At 33.9% G+C, this 18,637-nt stretch overlaps 1 long non-coding RNA gene across 1 annotated transcript in view; it reads left to right on the top strand.

Annotated features, from left to right (window-relative positions):
* The window catches only part of LOC140848414 (uncharacterized), a 350,146-nt gene extending 333,175 nt beyond the window's left edge, over positions 1-16,971 (top strand). The window contains exon 5 of the long non-coding RNA XR_012129248.1: positions 16,895-16,971. This is a non-coding gene — a long non-coding RNA (uncharacterized lncRNA). The remainder of the gene's footprint in view (positions 1-16,894) is intronic.
* Positions 16,972-18,637: the final 1,666 nt, after the last annotated feature.

The following is an 18,637-nucleotide window of genomic DNA, read 5'->3' as shown; positions in this document are numbered from 1 at the left end:
CTTGATTTGTGTTTAAATATTGCTCAATAAAAGGAAGGAATTCTTCAATAATGATAACAAATAGCTAAAGTGAAAATAAGGTAATGAATATAGAACTATCAACATCTAACACCTATTTTTAAAATTTTAACATAAACTATCATAAAATTTTAATGGCAATTATAATTTTTTTTACTCCAAAATGTGAGTTTTGTCTGTGGTTCAAGTTAACCCTTCAAATATTTTCAAAGTGTTTAGCATCTGTGTTCCCCCGAGACTTACTAGTTTGTAGTTGCTTTGCTCTGTATCTTTTAGCCTTTAAAAATGAATAATTGTTGCATATCTTAGACACTGGACTATTCAGGTGATCAAGACTTTGAGATAAATTTTCTTTAAAGTATTTGAAAAATATTATATACTGACTTTTGAATTTATAATTTCTTTATGTTTTGGGTTATATTGTTGCCCATTATAACTTCTCCATCCATAGCTCCTTTTGTCCACTACCAAAAGAGATTTAAAAAAATATTTTTTTAAATCACAAGAGGTGAAAGCAAAAGCAAAGGTAATATAACTGAGGAAATAATATGCTAAAATTGGGATACCATAACACTGGACTGGTGTCATCTCAAGTCGCTAATGCACTAGGTGAACATATTCTATAATCCACATGATCTTTGAATAAGCTTTGCTGACAATTTGCTTATGTAAGGTGATTAGATCCTCTCCTGGAATTGTGAGATAAGGATATCCAAAAATCCATCCCTCAATAAAAGCAAGAAAAATACTAGCAAAAATAGTTGAGATGAAATTTTTCAGAACTCTTTAAATTAACCAAATGCTTATAACAGTTTGAGAAGCATTTGTCAAGAAACAAAACACAAAAAAACAAAGCCCAGCTGAATCATAGTATGAGCAGTGAGTTTTATGGATGTCTTACTCCATGTTCATTTCCCCAGCTCCACAGTAGCCTTGAAAACCAACAGCTTCACAACTACAGTGTCCGTGAAGAACAGCAGCCACATAAAATGAATGAAAGGGTTTGGAACTCTCCCGAGTCCTATCTCCAGAGAATTTTCACTATTTGAGCTGTCCAAAAGTTCCATGAAAAGCTCCATTCTCAGTGCTTGTCTTCATCTGATCTGTCTGAGAATTCCCTCTGTGTGGATAGCCCTGTAACCAAGGCATTTTTTTTAAAAAAGAAAAATCAATGGCAGTTTAACATTGCTGCTTGAGGCAGCAATACCAGTTGGAGCTACCAAATAAATTGGTCAAAAAAACCTAGGAAAAATATGGGAGGATGAGATGTCTATAAAGAGTTCTGTAAAGGTCTGACATATTCCTGGGAATCCAGAAGGGCACCACCCTGTGCAGGGCTGTGTGTACACCCAGGAAAACCTGAGAAAGTGCTCGTCTTTCATCTCTGGCTAATCTAGAGGCTCTGTGTTAGCAAGAAGTGTGGTTAAGGTAGAGTTGCACTATCCTGCAGGAGGGTTGAAAGTGTGACTGTTTCCCCACAACGCCTTGGCACACATGAGATTTATTGTTTCAAGAGATTTAAGGAAATCTCTGTCCAATAACTCACCGACCTTCAAGGTTACCAAGTAGAGACTTCATTGGCCACACGTGACAAATTATCCAGAATCCACAGAATCAGTTCAGAGTAGTCCCTGAACAAATAAACAGCAATGACAGCAATCCATGGAACATGGGGGTTTAGTTTCCAAAGTTGCACAGTATGTTATTCAAAATGTCTAGTTTTTAACCAAAGTACAAGACATGCAAAGAGACAAGTATAGTCCGTGTATAGGAAAGTAAAACAAAACATAACAAGCAAGTAGTAAGTAGAAACTGTTCAGTAAGCCAAGATTTTATAAAGATGTTAAATCACCAACTATACATATGTTAAAGGAACTAAAGGAAACAGTGGCTGAAAATTAAAGGAAAGCATGAGAATAATGTATCAGTAGAAAGAAAATATCAACAAGGAGATAGAAAGTATAAAAGAGTACTGAATAGAAATCCTGAGGTTGAAAAGTACAGTACCTAAAATGAAAAATCCACTGGAGGGTCTCAATATCAGATCCGAGTTAGCAGAAGAATCAATGAACTTGAAGATGGGCCAACTGAAATCATCCAATCTGAAACAGAAAGAAAAATTATGAACAAAAATGACCAGAAACTCAAAGACCTATACTTAACCTCAAGGATACTAATTTGTACATAATGGAAGTTCTAAAATCATTGGAGAGAGTGAAAGGATCAGATAGTATATTTGAAGAGATAAGAACCAACAACTTCCCAAATTTTATTATAAGCTTTGACCAATATGTCCAAGAAGTTCAAAGAGCTCCAAGTAAGATAAATTCAGAGATTTATACCTGAACACATCATAATCAACTTTGAAACTAAAGACAAACAAGAGCAAGAGAAAAATGACTCATCACTTGCAAAGATCTCCTCAATGAGATTAACATCTGGATTCTATCAGAAACCATGAAGGCTAAAATGCAATGGAATGACACATTTAAAGTACTGAAATAGAAAGACTGTCAACCAAGAATTCTATATGCAGTAAAACAGTCTTTGATAAAATTAAGGAGAAATTTAAACATTCCCAGATAAACAAAAACTAAATATTTGTCGTTAGAAGATGCCCTGTAAGAAATACTGAGAGAAGCCTTTAAGCTGAAATGAAAGGAAACTAAGCATTTACTTGAATGCACACACACACAAAATAAAGAGATCTAGTAATTAAGTAACTAGATAGATAATACAAATGATGGCATATAGTTTATAACTCTTTTCTTCTATGTGATTTAAAAAACAATTTCATAAAACAATAATTTTAAAACTGTTGATTACTTTGGGTATTCTGAGTCCTTGGTATTTCCATATGAATTTTAGCATTAGCTTACCAGTTCTGAGGAAAAGCTAACTGGGATGTTGATGCGATTATTTTGAATCTGTAGATCAATTTGGAAAGCATTCCTATCTATCTGAACAATATTAAATATGCTGAATCTAAGGAATCTAAGGAACATGATGTCTTTCTATTTATTTAGGTCTTTACTTTCTCTCAATAATGTTTTGTAGTATTCAGAGTACAAGTTTTGTATCTCTTTTGTTAAATTTATTCCTAAGTATTCTTTTTATGCTATTGTGAATGACTTGTATTCTTAATATCCTTTTCTATTATTCACTGCTATTCTTCTTATGCTATTGTGAATGACTTGTATTCTTAATATCCTTTTCTATTATTCACTGCTACAAGTGCTACAACTTATTCAAAACAGTTTTATAGTAATAAACTTATTCACTGCTTAGATATATTGGGTAACAAGTTTGACTTAGTAATAGGAAAAATAGATTGATTTTTTTAGTAGATTTAGTTCCGTATTTACCATGATTAATGATGCTAAATTAGAAATATTTTGGCTAACTCTTATTTTGGAAGAGGAGATAAGAGATACATAACTATGTCAGTGTTTTAATGGCAGAATACATTTCTATCAGATTAATACAGATTTTTCCAGGTGACCTCATTAATTTGAAGACAAAGAATTGGTAGAAATTCAACTCAGACCTTGAAAAATTCAGTTACTCCTTGACAGAATTTTATAAAGATGTTATGAAATGGACTGTGAGAACTCTGGTATCATTTACTAAAGTATATTTATGTGCATTTTGGTTTGAAAACCTTGTTACCATCAAAATTGAAAATCATTTAATATCTAAGTGAATGGAATGTACCATACATCTTTTCAGCTTTTCACATAAGCCAAACAACAGCAGCTGTCTATTGAAATTAACTTTTATGCAGAAATAAAGTTTACATTTGACTTTATTTGTGCAATTTGCTAAAATTGTTTTCTCTGAAAGTGAGTTTTATTTTACATGAAAAATTAGAATGAGAGGATTATAATTTTGTCAACAGAATAGTTATGGCTTATGTGAAGAAAATAATTTTCAAACATGAAAGTTAAACATATCACATTTTGTGTGTATGTGTCTATCATCAACTTGTGAAAAGGTCCCAAAAATCTAATAAATTAGAAATCACTGATATATAGTTGTTACAATTAACAAATAAAATTTTATATGTTTAGTATCCATTAATTATGCAGTACTTCATTTTAGCTTTCCTAAAATTTCTTCTTTCTAGTTCCAAGGAGCTTACTATATGACAGGGTACCATGTGTAGTATCCATTAATTATGCAGTACTTCATTTTAGCTTTCCTAAAATTTCTTCTTTCTAGTTCCAAGGAACTTACTTTATGACAGGGTGCCATGTTAGGGGTGTCAACTTTTATTTTTCCTTCCTTGCCAATATCCCACAGGCAATTACCTAAGTACCAAATTTGTACCAGGCATTAATACATAAAAATGAGTATTTGGTATATGAGTACATTACATTTTCTTACAGAGCATTTGTCAGATGAAATCCTTGTTGTAAGTTGTGTAACTTTATGACTCAATTATATGGCATGTTAAATACATTAAATGCAACAGAGTATTTAGCCAGAGTCTTTCTTCTGTATTCAACAAGTCACATGGAAAGAAAATATAACAATTGATAAAGACATTTTGAAGCTTAGGTCTTCAATATTTATAGATTTCTGAAAAAAAGCATTTTCAGTTCTCATCTATATCATGTTTATGGTTTCTCATATTATTCAAGTTATTGATATATATTTCTCTTTGTTTCTCTAGCAATCAAACAAGCAGTAGGAAAAATGAGAGAAATTGCTCAAGAACTGTATTCTCTGGAAGCAAGTTAATTTTAGCAGTAAATATTGAATATTTCCTTTTAAATGGACAAGATTCTCATAAAGATGTAAAAGAAAAGCCTAGTGGAATAAAGTACAAGTGTTTTCTATGTAAATTGCAAAATGGAAAACATCTTATTTCATGGCATTAATGTCACAGGTCAAAGTCAAGAGTTTATTGCCAATTCAGAGCAAATTCTCTTTTCAGTGACATATGGCATGACCTTCAACTTCTAGTAGTTGTGGAATGGTTAAGGTCAACTATTCCCACATTCAGAAAATCCAAATGATGGTCATGACAAATGGCAGAGTCTATTGTAACTGATTTCTGGGGCAAACACAGTAAAATATTGTACCATGGGATGAAAGGTCACTGACCTTGTGATATTATGTCTGACACTAATCATTATTTCCCAATTGAGCTATTTGAAAGGATAGTCAATATTTTGTTTGTTAGACTTCTCCTTCTAGTTTATATGAATTGTAAAGATACTGTCCCTTTCCTGTACCCCACCAAATTGAATATTGGTTGGGCTTTTATCAACTAAGAACAAGTTTTAATGAAGAGTTAGTTATTTTTCTTTACTCTTCTTCCTGTAGTTTTTATTTCTTTTTACATGTGTTTTAATTAGAAAATTTTCACCTTAATGGAAAAAAGTAAACCTTAACATAGAATTAAAATTCAATGTTAATAACTTATTTAACCACCTAGAAAGAAAAATATTGGGCATCCATCCTTTATATACTCTATACTGTACTGATTTTTTTTCCTTTTTGTCCTTTAAAAAAGCCTCAATAGATGCTGATTTGGAAATGCTTAATCTGTCTTGTCTCTGAAATGTGCTCTGCTTCTGAGTTCTGTAATGCTGCCAATGGCTGAATTGACATGTTCTCACCTGTTTTTCCTTTGTACAGCTATGCAGCAGTCCAATTACTAATTAATACTGCTTCCCAGAGATTTTTTTCAGAGTACACTGGATTAAGGCTATTGTACTATTTCACTATATGGTCCATTCATTATAGCATCTGCTTTTTTTGGTGTAAATAATAGTTTAAACTTCTCTGCCCTAGAAATACATCAGAGATTACCATTTTATTTTAGGCAATCAAAGATATGAAGAGAAAGAAGTACCACATAAATTAATTTCTTTGATTTCCAAATCCTCTGAATGGCAGGGGCTGTGAAAGATACATTCCAGAACCTGTAGTACCATCGCTTTACTTGTCTTCTTTCATCCCATTCGTGATTCTTATAGTTTAAGCAACATGACCTACAGCCGTAAACCTGAGCTACTCAGAGAACTTCTATAATCTAGGAAAGATGGTCTCACTCTGGGCCCACTATTTCTGGGGCCACACAAAGAAAGAATCCTAGGAGTTGTAGTCTCAACAAAAAAACCCTCTGCTATACCTATTATTGCTAGTATTCAAAGCATGTCTTAAGCCATTTTCACTGTTATTTTTACTTTTCTTGTGATTATGTCTACTTCCATGTTTGTTACTACTACTTTGCCTATTACTATTACTACTGATTAATACTTCTATTACCCTGGAGTTAACGTTACTATGCCCCAACCTTTGAAGCAACAAAGTAAAGAATTTTCTATTTGAAAACAAATGCTGAGATGGTTCTATAGTGGACTGTAAAAGAATTCAGAATGAGGGCAAATAAGAGAAACTTTCCAACTAGCTTTGGCCTGAGAGCTATAAGGAGTTGTATGCCATCACTGGCCAAATAGAGTGAAGTTCAGCATGTTTACGATAATATAAGCCATGCTCAATTATAGGCACACTTTCTTAGGAAAGTGCTCAGAAAAGAGCTCAAAATGCCTGGCTACTATCTTAGGAGTGATCCAGGAACAGAAATGGCACTGGCAAGGGCCACAACCAATCCTCATCACTTTTTAAAGGTACATCCTTATATGCTTCCCCTTTATTACAGCATCACTCACCCTCACAGATTGTTTCAAGATCCCTCCCCACCAAAGCCCCCTTTATTCTAATTGGTTAATTAATCTTCTAGAAAAATTGTCTCAAGTGATAAGCCAGGACGTTGATGATGCCTGGGGCAGTTGGCATATAGGCAGTCATGCCTGGGTTGTCATTATTTGGGATAAGAATGATGATCTTCTTGAGAGAAGAGGATTCAGTGAATAAAAATAAGTCATTAAAAAAAAGTCTACTCCTCTTTAATTTCTCTTAAGAGTGTCTTATAGTATAGGTCATTCACTTCCTTGGTTAGGTTTATTCCTAGGTATTTTATTCTTTTTGATGCAATTGTGAATGGAATTGTTTTCTTGATTTCTCTTTCTATTAGTTCATTGTTAGTGTATAGCAAAGCCACAGATTTCTGTGTGTTAATTTTGTATCCTGCAACTTTGCTGAATTCTGATATTAGTTCTAGTAGTTTTGGAGCAGAGTCTTTAGGGTTTTCTATGTACAATTTCATGTCATCTGCAAATAGTGACAGTTTAACTTCTTCTTTACCAATCTGGATTCCTTGTATTTCTTTGTTTTGTCTAATTACCATGGCTAGGACCTCCAGTCCTGCACACAAAAAGGTGTGTTCTTCAAAATTTGGCCTATGACCAGTCTTGTTCACTCCTGTATCATTAAATTAAACAAAAGAGACCTTCCCTCTTCCTATCTATAACATCACTATATAAAGAGTGCCATTGCTGTACATTTCTGCATCCATCTTTATTATTTCTTAAGGTAGACGAGTTTCAACTCTGTACCTTAATCCTAGTCTTAAGGAAACACTAGGATGCCCCATCTGTGTGACATCATCTGTATTTTGTGAATGTCTTATAAATAATTAGTTCTTTCTTTTTCTTTTGGAACGGGGCATCTCTGTGATAACCCAATTGCTGTGAGTTCCACATGTTAATGTCCCATAGAGCCTCTTGATCCACTTCTTGTGTGAAAGAGATAACCAATCTTGTTGGAGACTCTACTAGTGATTACTATGCTTTTAAATCCAGAAGGCATCTCAAATTACAGGTAAGAAAATGAGACCTAAATTTTAAGTTATTGATCTCAGGAAGTGACACCTGAAGCGATTTGATTCATAGATTGGTATGCTAGCCTCCAGGATATCACCTGCTTACTTTAACCTCAGTTGACCACACTCTCTCTTGGTTAATTAAGCTCTCTTTAAGATGCCAATTTTTTTCATATATTAAAATAAGGAAATAATTCTTGAGTTTTGCTTTTGCATCTGTGAGGAATGCCCCAAATTATTTTTATATTCGCTTTGAGATGGATTATCTGAGTAGTAAGGGAATTTTCCAGTCCCCATCATATTTCAAACTCCAGACTATGAATTTCATAGGGAACTGTAGACTTTTCTTAATTCCATTCTTATACTAAAAGCAATGAAACTGGTCAAAGAAGGGAATATTTATGCAATTTAATAAGGAAGGAAAACATCAGAATCTGGGTAGATCCTATGTGTCCTGACTGTCAACTTCATAGACTCCATACTCCTGGTTTGGTCGAGCCCTACAAGGAAAGTGTCCAAGCCCTGGCCAAGTGCAGTGCATATGAGTCATGCTCACACAGCAGTTAGTCAGAAAGAAAAAGTAGAATCCAAGGATGCTGCAGTATAGTACCTTTCCAGTTGAATTAATCATTTCAAGAAAGTAAGACTAAAAGTACAGTTAAGAAGCAACAAGGGCAAAAGGGAGATTTATTGCTGATCGAAATGGACTAGTAATTCTTTGTTCATCCTCATAAAAATCATGTAGTGCAGCAGGAGGAAGAAATTAAAGGAGCATTTAGAAGGCCAGTGGCAATGGTATATCACTGTAAAGAAGAACGAATGAGAGATTATTAGGTGAACCGTAGCACCAAAGAAAGAGAAGCAGGTGTCCTCTGTCCTCCTTTGATCTTGTATTATTCATCACAGGGAACTTGTCCCCATTGAAAGTTTCTCCTTTTAGGGAAAGAAAACTATTTTGAAAGAGACATGTAAAGTCTTTTGTTTTCAATTCTTTATGTATATGTAAAAATGTATTTCTTCTGCCAGAATTAGAAGGGAAACCATATTTGTGGTATTTGCTAAAGTGGTTAAATTTTTGTTGACAGTAGAGCTGACAATTTAGCTGATTTAGATAAAAATGACTACTTTTGTTGTAATTCTTGAAAAATCAATATTTCTATAGCTATTTTAATATCCATAGATATTTTAACTTTCCCAAAGTACTTTCATGTCTTTTATCTCATTCACCTATTTGTTTATAGATATTTGTTAAGTGTGTGCTGTGTGCCCGGCTCTGTTCTAGATGTGATGCATAGGTTAAGGAGTCAGATTTTACCTCCTCACCAGAAACATATTCTCATGGTGTAAAGGCAAGCAATGAAGAACTAAATAAACAAGATATTTTGGGAGAGTAATAAAAGAACTAAAATCGGACTGATAAGAGAGTGAGTTTCTAGTAGGGGCCAGTTTAGACAGAGTAGTCCTGGAGGGCCACTGTGGTGAGGACACTCTAGAGTGAGAAGAAGCCAGCCACGGGAAGGTTATCATTTGTTTCTTTTAAGGACCCTGAGAGGTTTTTTGACCCTGTGTTATTGTACCTATTTTATAAAGTAGGGAAGTGAAACACAGAGTAAATGACTCCCCAAGGGAGTACCGTGCATGAATGGCACAGCCAAGCCTAAATCCAGGCCTTCTCATTCTCAGGCCAAAACTATTGTTGTTATAGGAGAAACAAAGGACAAGTTAAGATTTATATGTATATATGGTATATATGGATGGGTAAAACAAATTCAAAATAAAATTTTCCCTATTCTGGATTACCAGATTTGTTTTCCATTTTTTGTTTAAGTGAAGCTCATATCTGTTCATGCATTATGAATCAGTGCTTTAGAATATTCATTTATAGATTTAGAAAACCACTAGTTAAACTAACAACTATGCATTTTTAAAAATATGTATTTTACCAGTAAAGAGAGTGATCTCAAAGCAGTTGTATATTGGCAGGGACTCCAAGTCAAGCACATATACACCTTTGTCTAGAGTCTGGAGTGTGCCCATCTTCCAAACTGCTTGTACATTTTCTGAATCTTGCAGAAAATATGAAATTGCCATGTACACAGTTTCCCAGGATCTCCTCTGGTTTGTCTGGGCAAGTCACGTACATTGCCCCAGATTCTGAATTAGGAACTAGTAAACTGAGGAGCCAAGGCAAGAATCCATGTTCACGGCAGGTGGCACAGATCCATGGCATTCACAGTCCAGGGGCAGCAAAGGCGGTGGGGGCTGCTAGCGCTGAGCGCCCACTCCGGGCCTGTCACCGTGGAGTGCAGGGGGGCAGCCTCGGGCATTCCAGGGCCAGCAGCGTTCTCTTAGGTTGGAACTTGGGGTGTGGTTTTCATTGTTGCCCTGGCTCTTCCCTAGCTTTTTTTGTTTTGCCCTATTCTGAATCTGTTAATAAGACCAGACAGCAATTCTGTGAGCAACTCAATGTACTAGCAATAAATGTCACCTATGGTTAAACAGTTCAGAGGTGATTTCAGTAGCTTGCATCATGAAAATAATGTCCAGATACAATTTCTCTAGAGGAAAAAATCATATTTTTACAGATATCAGTTTTATTAGAAATTTCAGGTTAGAGATAGGGTAGGAGATAGATATACCAAGTTTAAAAAAAATCTCCCCAGGTGATTCTGGCAAACTCTGCCCCAGTTGAGAACCTGTGGGTTAAGGAACCATTTCATTGTTTGAAATATCAAACAAACAATTATTAATTCATTGAGTCCTGAGGCAGAAACCTGGGGGGTCGGGGAACCTCAAGGGAACATTTGGTTAAATCTTAGATTTTGTGGACAAGATCTTGGGTATTACATAAATGCATTTTGAGAACATAATTGAGGGAGTCAGAGACTCATGGGAGATGACACATATATAAATAACATCAATGTCAGTTACAAGTTAATGTTAAATTATATATATATGTATATAAAATATTTTTTTAAAGTTTAGAAACATGTTTATAGCATGTGTTTTGTGGAAAATATGTTGAACAAAATAAGAGATGATTTCTTTAATAATTCTTTCAAAATCAAAGCAGCCATTTTCCTTTTAGTTTTGGTTTCCATAATTTAGTCTCATATTTGGGGAAAATGATAAATCCTTTTAAAAAACAAGGTAACAAATAGCAACAAAAAAGTTAATGGAAGAAAACAAAAACCAAAAAAAAGGCTCATGTTTCATGTTTCTTGTACAATTTTCTACTTAGGAAAAGTAGTGGTTTGGGAAGTGTGAAATGTGTTAGAGAAAAATTCATTTTAGGGCAAGTAATTGAAAACCACAGTTTGAACTAAATTCAAGAGTGTGCATGCACTAAAGCTCACAAAAGCCCAGGGAAAGAAATGTTCTGGATGTAGAATATATTTTTCAAAACCATCTATACACACTAAACATAATTTGAATTAGCAAATATGCACTTGACATTTCTATATCATAGCATAAGGTACTACTTTTGACTATAATTTGCAGCAATGACTACATTGCCACTTGGTGTAGAATTTTAATTCAAGAAGCCAAGAGATAATTAACCATCCAAACACCTCCTTGGATAAAGATAACAGATTTCACCTTAATGGATGGTTCCAATTCAAGTTAGAAAAATTACATATTTGGAAGACATTGAAGCATTGTCATTTCTACCCCATCACTATTTCTTGTTTATTTCTGTACATTTAAGGTTCTGGATGACAATTATTTGCTGTTCAACATAAAATCATCATACTTTAAGATTCCAGCCTAAAATGCAGTATAAGTGTGCAACCTTCCTTTAAAAATCATAATATGCAATGACTTTGCTATCAAGGGGCTTCATGAAAATGTACTCATGATGCATTACAAATTTACATATCTCATTGTTTCAGCACATTTGAGGTTCAAATAAAAAAAGGGCACTTGATAGATATCATAGTTCAAGTGTAATTAAATCTTCCTCTGACCCCTTGGTAAGAACTATGCTTCCATTACACTGGCTAATTTTGGTGAAAAAAGAATTATCCCTTAAGTAGCAGGGAATTCATTAGAATGCCATAGGTAATTGAGCAGTGTTATGTGCTATCAAGGCTGTATTGACTGAATTGTCTATGCCCAGTTCGGAAACACTGAGGTGACTTCTGACTGCTCTCTCAGTATTGCACTTGTTCCCCATTGCTGATTCCCCGGGAATGCCAAGGTTAAGTGAACAGGAAGAGGGGAGTAAAGGAAACCATTGTACTATCCACATTTCTGGAGACCTCTTCTAAAGTGATGATCCCATTTCTCAGTGGCTTAACATTCAGATATTTTACTGATACTGTTACATTTTCCTCACTGAAGAAATTCCATCAAAACGAATTCACCATTATTAAAAGTCCCAGATTTAATTGTCCCAGACCCTACAAGGAATCACATTTAGAGGAACAAAGTACAAGTAACCAGATGTGTTAATGACATTTATGTCTTTCAAAAAGCTTCAAAGTAGATCCAATTGGAAACACTCTGCAACATTCTTATAAACTTCTTTTCTCCCCTCTCCATGTTATGTACTTCTCCCTGGATGAAACCCCCTCATTTTCTAAATGCCACCCAAATCACCTCCAAACCAGCCTTGGAAGACTATTTTCTTCTCTTCCCTGTCCCGCCCTTCTTCCTCTGTCAAGCTTTTATTATTATATCACCTTCACCTGTGTACAGGCTTTAACTCACATCCTCACCAAGCCTCTGCCAATCATTTTTTAAGGATGCGCTTTCTGCCAATCCTTCATTTCCACTTTAGAAATGTCAGGAACCTGTTCAGGAGCCTGAGATTATCCCTCCTCAGAGGTGAAGGAAGGGATTTAAGGAACAGGAACAGGAAAAGACGGGCGTGCAGCGGTAGTGGAAACTGGGAAGTGGAAGCTTAGATAAGCTGTGTGTAAAAATAGTAATTGTTTACCCTACTGCCCCTAAAGTGCATCTGATGATGCTGTACAGGATAAAGATTTATTGATTTTCTTTCATTCTTTAAACATATTTCATTTACCATTTTGTAGACAATTTTGTTCTTCTATTTTTCTGTATTGTTTTTATAAATCCCAACTTTATTTTATTTTCCATTTCATAAGAAAATACTCCCTGTGTTTGAAGAGTAAAATGAAGTTACATGGGAAGCCAAATGTCTAGGTTTTTTATACTCCTAAATTATGTGTCATCCAAGAAATGGCATAACCAGTACAAACTATGTTTGTACAGCACATATATGCCTCAACAAACCCAGGCCCTAGAGTACTACTCTCTCCATTTAAATGCTTAAGTTTTGAGTTATGACTTTTGTTCAAGGATATACCATATCTTGAGTAAACCTAAGTGATGTCCATATCGTTTTGATTTCCTCTCAGTGAATATCCTGCAGACTTTTCTAAAATATCAGTATACACATTTTGACACATATACATTTCACTATAGAGCTCACAAGGCTCTCTGAATACCTCAGTTTTCAGAACTTGTGATTACCTATCTTTGGATGTATGCTTCAAATTTATTGCTGGGTCCAGTGAGTATGGTGAGTCATGATTCTCAGGTGGGAGTGCATTTGCCACCCCACCCCCGGGGGACATTAGGCAATGTGTGATTGCTATAGTGTGTGATTGCTACAGTGTTTGATGTTAGATGGGTGCTACTGGCATCTACTGGGTAAAAGCCAGGAATGCCAGTGAATAGCCTATGATACACAGGGTGCCACCACAGTAAGTATCCTTTACAAAATGTCAGTAGTGATGAGACTGAGAAATCCTTGATTAAAAACTGATAAGGTGGTGTTACCAATTTTTTTCTGTGCATTTAACAGCAGCCAAGGTAAGAAACTTCAGCTTGAGATATTGCTGTTCAGCATCTCTCACGGAACATTTTCCTCAAATAAGGATTTTTTTTAATGTATCTTTTAGGAATCACACACATAACAATGTAATCTAAGAGAGGTTTATTAAGAATATTTTAATCTGTTATGGTTAATGAATAACAATATTTTTGACTATGATAAAAATATTTCATATCATGTGCATATTCTGTATTTCTCCATTTCAACAAGATTACATATTATTCTGATATACTCTAGTGATGAATATTGTGAGAGAACAATTTGAATTTCAGATGACCTCTGAATACACACATATTAATGAAAGATTTTAAAATGTTTCAATTAATTACTTTATCATATACACTAGTTTTGATTTTTAACATTTACTTAAATAAAAGTGTATAAGATTCTGAAAGTTAAGTTACATAATTTATTATGACATTTAATTGCTTTTCCAAAAAGCTTCTTTTCTTTCAAATGAAGATTGAGATTATTTTCCAGTATTGCAATTGAATCAAAATACTGATAATGAAGGTATATGTTCCACTAAAATTTTATTTAGATGTTAAGTTTAGTATGCATACATATGTATAAGCTGTTGTATTATAAGGCTTCTATGAATAGTTTAATTCACTTTTGTGTATTGCATTATAGAATTACATGTTTAATTGAGATTACAAAAGTTCACGTCTAAATCTAACTACCCTCCAGAAAGGAATTTCATTTGAAATATTTACTGAGCATCTTGCATGCATAAAGTCTTGTATGACTTGTATCTTTACAAATAGTTTACTTAGTCATTTCATCAAAGGTCAGGAATGATGTCTTAAAATGTTTCAGTTTAGGGGTTTCTGTTAGAAGCTGTATACTACAAGATAATATCACTTACATTCTAAGAATGACAACTAAAACAAAATAACAAAAAAACCCCACATGATATATAAAATGACAGCCTGGGGGATACATTAGAGAACTGAAGTCAAAATACCAGATTAACTGAATTTCAAAGGGTGACAAGACTCCAACGAGAAATAGAAATATAAGCATCCCTAGCACATAGGATTTGCCTAAAATTGAGACTTGAGCAGGACAACTGAAAAAAACCCTTGTTTCCACCAGAACCTCACCCAAGTACTGAAGAGTAGGAGTGTGCCATTGAGAGTGGGGAAAGAATGTGAAAAAGTTGCCCTCTGTGGTGCAGGAATGTGTAGTCTTCTGAAAGCTTAAGGTGGAGCAAGAATTCTGAGAAAATTCTCTGGTACCTCAGCTACACCCAAAGTACAAGAAAGCAACAGCCCTCTGATGGGAGACTTTGAAGTTGCTGGTATACTATACTGCTACAAAGTACCCAGTGCCAGGTAAAGGGTTAACACAAACTTGGCATTGAGGATGTTCAAACACTGGATCCAGGTCTTGACCTGGAAGAGATGGAGGATGTCCACGCTGGCGTGAGAATCTGTGGGCAAAACAACATCCCAAAACCAACTCAACTGCTGACTAGGTTAACTCAACCACTCATACATGTAGCCTATCCAAGCAAAGGACATTGTTTTGTTTTTGCTTTTGCTGCTCATAAATTCTATTTCCTTCAGTCTCTACTGCTCTTCTACTCACAATGTCTAACATTTAAACAAAAATATTAGACATGCCAAAAAAAGCAATAAAAATTGATCCATTGCCAAGAGATAAAGCAGACAACCAGACCCAGAGATAATATTTATTGAGATTTTTCTGTCAAGTACTCTGATATGCACTTGATATCATTTACTGTTATTATCCTATGTAATATCAACATTATTTATACTATATTACATTGGTTATACATATTGGAAAACTGTAAAGAAATAAAGACATATTTCCAATCTACAGAACTAGTATATATTGGAACCAGAACTTGGATACAAACCAGGATGATTTTAGAGGCTAAATCATAACCACTATGCTATAGAGTCTTCCAAAAATGGCAATATAAAAGGAAGTTACTACACACAGAAATTTATCATAATTTTTTTTCTATGAAATTTAGAAAGACATATAGAACTGTTCTTTTTTCTAAATCTAAAGTTAGAAGAGGAAGGATGTGGAGAACAACCTCCCATGTGCCACTTCATCTTCTATAACAGATCTCAAATTTTATTACTTAGTATCTGTTTAATGTGAGGAGATTGTGTTTACATGGGTTATCATGTTAAACAACATTGTTTTAAATATTTGGATATTTTAATATAGAGCCTTGATAGTTCTCACTGTGAGCAAGTTCATTGGAGAATTTGCTAGATTAACTGGGAGCATTGCTTTTAAATGTCACTCCTTCATTCTTTCCAAAAAGGCAGGTTATAGAGTAGAAATGTTGTTTCATGTTAGCAGGAGATTTATCAGCCAGGTAAATCTTTCCTCTTTATCCTACCATCTGAGCTCATGTAGTGCAAAGGACTTGAGAAATTCAAGGTTCAAGTAACATATTTAATTGCTTGGAAGACGTTGGATAAAGATTTTTTTTAGAGAATTGGATATCATCAAGAACTAGGTCATGAGCAGATTTGTGTCAGAGCTGTGGAGATTTAATTGTTCAGCACCTATTTGTGCCAGATACTAGGTACATACTGTGCATAGATTATTTATTCAGCTTTTTAAAAATGTATTATAGAACTAAGGAAAAAGGTGGCACCGCTTAAAGCATGATCAGGCTGTGATACCACAGCCCCTCAAGCTTGTAGATCTAACTTATCAAGATTGTAGGCAACATAAATCCAAGATGATCATACATTCAAGATGGTTTAATTGTTATAATTACAAGGACTGAGAAATCATAGGAAGAGGAGATTTGACATTGATATAACTAAATATTGTTAGTTATCTACAAAATCTCCATTAAGTACTTTATGCCTTGTCTAACATTCCTATTACTGTAGGAAGGTAACCATGGTTGTTTTAAGCCAATCAAAATAGTTTAGGCCTATGATGTCCAAAATAATAGCCACTATACATATGCGGCTTTTGAACTCTTGGAATGTGACTAAGCCAAATTAAGTTATGCTGTAATTATAAAATTCACATCAGCTATTGAAGATCAAGTACAAAAAAATAATGTAAAATATTTTGTTATTTTTTTAATGATAATATATTAAAATAATATTTTGAACATATTGGGTTTAATAATGTAATTATTAAAATTAGTCTAATCTCTTTGTATCTTTTTACATATGTGCTCTGCATTATGTTTTTATTGGATAGCAGTATATAGTGATGAATTCTTTGAGTTTGTGTATATCTTAAATAGTCTTTATTTTTGCTTTCAGTTTTGAATGAAGAAATGTTAAAAACAAGTCCATCTGGCAGAAAGAAAATGATACCAAATGGAAGAGAATTAGGAAAGGTAACAATCTAAGTAAATATAAAATAATTGATTTATTGTTTAAAAAATCACTCTAGAAGACAATTGACAGGCTAAAGCAAAAGTAATAATGTAGGATTTAATAACATTGAAACAAGTGTACAACAACACAAAGGCTAAGAAGATAATTGAAATGTACTGTTTTAAGGTTGTTTTTTAAAATTAATTTTAATTGAAGTATAGTTGACATATGATATATTATTTTCAGGTATATAACAGTGAGTTAACAATTATTGTACATTTTGAAATGCACAATCATAAATGTAGTTATCATCTATCACCATACAAAATATTGTTGACTAATTTTCATACTTGTGACTAATTTATTTTATAATTTAGAGGTTGTACCTCTTTATCCCCTTCACCTATTTTACCCATCCTCCTATCCCACCTCCTCTATGGCAACCACAACTTTGTTCTCTGTATTTATGAGTCTGCTTCTGTTTTTTACTTGTTTGTGTGTTCATGTGTTTTGTTTTTTAGATTTCACATAAAAGTGAAATTATATGGTATTTGTATTTTTTGTCTGATTTGCTTCACTTAGCTTAATACCCTCTAAGTCCATCCATGTTGTTGCAGGAAAGAAATTTTATTCTTTTTTTTATAGATGAGTAATACTCTTTTGTATGTGTATACCACCTCTTCTTTATCCATTCGTTTGTTGGTGGACATAGATTGTTTCCAATCTTGGTTATAGTAAATAATGTTGCAGTGAACATAGGGGTATGTATATATTTTCAAATTAGTGTTTTTGTTTATTTTTGGGTAAGTATGCAGAAGTGAAATTATTGATTTGGTATTTCTATTTTTTATTTTTTAAGGAAATTCCATGCTGCTTTTAAATTATTTAAAAATAATTGTTCATACTACTTGAAATAATTGTTTATTCTACTTCTGTCTTTTAACCTTCGTATTAACTTTGTAAATGATTGATCTGCTACCTTTACTATATGTTAGCTTTTATTAGTGAAAGTTTTCACTTTCATTAATTTTCTAGTTTTGATCTTTCCTTTTTAGCTTAAAGAAATCCCTTTTGCATTTCTTGTAAAGCCAGTTTATCGGTGATGACATCAATTTTTGTTTGTCTGGAAAACTGTATCTCTACATGAGTTCTGAATGATAACCTTGCCGGGTAGAGTATTCTTGATCATAGTATTTTTCTTTTCAGCTCTTTGACTCTATCATGCTTCTCTCTTCTGGACTGCAAAATTTCTGCTGAAAGATCCACTGGTGGCTTTAAGGAGGTCCCTTGTGTGTAACTAGTTGCTTTTCTCTTGCTGCTTTTAAGATTCTCTCTTTATCTTTAATCTTTAGCATTTTCATTATTATGTGTTTTTATGTGGACCTTCTTGGGTTCATCTTGTTTAGGGATTTTTGTGATTCTTGGACTTAGGTGTCTGTTTTCTTCTTCACTTAGGGATGTTTTCAGATATTATTTCTTTAGATATTTTTTTCTTCTTTCTGTTTCTCTTCTTCTACTCCTATGATGCACACGTTATTTTGTTCAATGTTGTCCTAGGGGTCCCATAAACCTATCCTCATTTTTAAAAATCCTTTTTTCTTTTTCCTGTTAAGCTTGATTTGCTTTCCATTACCCTGTCAACAGATCACTGATCCTTTCTTCTACGTCCTCTAATCAGCCATTGGT

Source organism: Manis javanica, chromosome 1, assembly GCF_040802235.1.
Source record: "Manis javanica isolate MJ-LG chromosome 1, MJ_LKY, whole genome shotgun sequence".
Classification (NCBI taxonomy): domain Eukaryota; kingdom Metazoa; phylum Chordata; class Mammalia; order Pholidota; family Manidae; genus Manis; species Manis javanica.
Note: the sequence above shows the minus strand (reverse complement) of the source record. Positions and strands in the feature narration are given on the sequence as shown.